At 40.6% G+C, this 2,460-nt stretch overlaps 1 non-coding gene across 1 annotated transcript; it reads left to right on the forward strand.

Moving 5' to 3' along the window:
* The first annotated feature begins 2,073 nt into the window (after nt 1-2,073).
* Nucleotides 2,074-2,132, forward strand: LOC142461963 (U7 small nuclear RNA). Its single transcript, XR_012787122.1, has one exon. It is a non-coding gene; the product is annotated as a U7 small nuclear RNA (small nuclear RNA).
* Nucleotides 2,133-2,460: the final 328 nt, after the last annotated feature.

A 2,460-nucleotide genomic window follows, 5' to 3' on the forward strand; every position in this document is an offset into this window, starting at 1 on the left:
TCTGTCCAGACCACACAGGTGTGAAATAAGCAGGAAAGAAAGAGACCTCCTCATGGTCCACCAACCCCCTGGGACGACATCCCTACTCAGAGCAGTCAATTCACAGAGAGGTCTGTAGAGCCAGCCCCACCACAAGACACGACATTCCCTCACTGTCCCATAGTACTACAGGGGTCAGAACTGGAGACACTGTGCAGAAAATCTTCTCCAGTCTGCCCCATGCGCAGCAGGGTGAAACGCAAAGGGAGTGCAATAGGGCGGCAAGGGGAGCAAAGTAACCAAGTCCCGGAGAAATCAAGAGAATTGATTTCTGACTTGTGTGACAGGGCTTGGTACCTCATTAGACCCAATTGGAAAACTTTCTTAAAGTTCAGGAGACAGACCTGGAACTAACTTTTTTTTTCTTCCTTTTTCCCTATGTCTATCTATATAAGGTAGGCAAGATTAAACAATCCTGAGGAGAAAACAATGAGACCAGTGGTCCACAGTTAACATGGGAGAGGACTGGGAGTGGTGGGGGCATGGGGAGGCAACAAACTCAGGGATAAGGGAACAACAAGAGATCTAAAAATGATGGCAGAGTGGCTTGGTGGGGTTTCAATAAGTGCGATGTATCCAAGGGGAATTACTGAGAGCCGAGTGGAGGATGAGCATGATAGTAGGACAGGATGAAGATGAAAGGAAATAGAAGGAAGAAGTAGGAGGCAAAAGCTATTTATAGAAGTATAGCTATAGGCATGTGTATATGTAAATATATTAATTTATAATGAAATGGATAGAGGCCACTGTACATATATTTATATGTTAAGTATTAAGATAGCAGAGAGACTGGGCCTCTACTCAAGGCCTCCTTAAACACAAGAACACTGGGGTTAATAACCTGGTACTCTTTGATACTCACCTTCCTGACGTGATCGCTGAAGACAAAATGGGTGCATAAACAAATGTGGTGAAGACAGGGGATGGTGCCTGGATATCAAAAGATAGAGCGTCTGGGGTTTTAAAAACTTGAAGTTAATCAAGAAGCCATCTATCAGGGAAGCAAATAAGCTCACATGGAAGAAGCACACCAGCCTGTGTGATCATAAGGTGTCGACAGGATCAGATACCAGGCATCAAAAGATACAAAACAAGCAATTGTATCGATATGAAAGAGTGTAGTTGGAGTGGAAACCAAAAGTCCATCTGTAGATAACTGGATATCCTCCCACAGAGATGTTACAAAGAAGAGATGATTCAGCCAGGGTGCCATATATCACTGATGAAACACACATCATTCCTCTAGTTCCTGAATGCTTCCCCACTACCGTGACTTACTTCTGCCTTACAAATCCGCCAAGACTAGAGTGCACACATTGGGGCTGATAAGAGCTCTCAACACATGGAGTTCAGGACAGATAAAACCCTCAGGAAGAGTAGTGGGAGTGGTGATATCATGAGGGTAGGGGGGTGATGAGGAGGTGGGGGGAGGGGGGAGCCTATCACATGGTTGGATATATAGCCCACTCCTCGGGGATGAATGACAGAAATGTGGGTGAACAGAGACAATGGACAGTGTAACACATGAAACAACAATGATAATACATAATTGATCAAGGATTCACGAGGGTGCAAGGGTGGGAGGATGGGGATGGAGAGGAAAAAGGGGGAGCTGAGACCAAGGGGCCAAGTATAAAGAAAATGTTTTGGAAATGTTGGTGGCAACCTATGTACAATTGTGCTTAATACAATTGAATGACAGATTGTTATAAGGTTTGTTAGAGCCCCCAATAAAATGAATAATAATAATAACTAATACAAAAAATCATTGGAATAACCACAAATTAAAGATTTCCTATGTTAATGGGAGTAGAGAGTAAGTAAAATTGAAAACAAGCAACAAAAATCCAAAACAACAAAAATAAAGCTATTGACAATTGCCACATTGGCAACTGTCCATACATTGGTTTTGAATTACTTTTAAAAGTTAAGAAAAAAATATTAACTTTCAAGTAGAAAAGTTGGCAATGATGTGAACACAAAGGTTACAAAAGTTTAATAAATATGCTAGTGATTAATAAATTGATTGAATAATAGTGCTACAGCTCTTTTAGAATTTGTCTAGCAGGTTTTCTGGTCTTCCCAGAACCCCCCCCCCGCAAAAAAATTGATTGAATAATATACCTAATAATGAATATTTGAATTAGTTCTAGTAATAAAAAAGTAACTGATGAATTTTTAAAAACGAATCAAACTGATAGAAATTTCTAAACTACTCATATTTTTCTTGTCAAAGCTTCATGGCCACTCTGTTCAATAGATCGCTCTTCAGTGGAGGAAATTTTCTGTATCTGTGCCATCCAATATAATGACTCGGGAGTGTTTGAAATGTGTGTGACTAGGGCGACTAAGAAGTTGAATCCACAATTGTTTAAGGCCAATCAATCTAAATTTAAATCTCAATAACTACAAGTGAGATTG

Source organism: Tenrec ecaudatus, chromosome 11, assembly GCF_050624435.1.
Source record: "Tenrec ecaudatus isolate mTenEca1 chromosome 11, mTenEca1.hap1, whole genome shotgun sequence".
In the NCBI taxonomy this organism is placed as follows: Eukaryota; Metazoa; Chordata; class Mammalia; order Afrosoricida; family Tenrecidae; genus Tenrec; species Tenrec ecaudatus.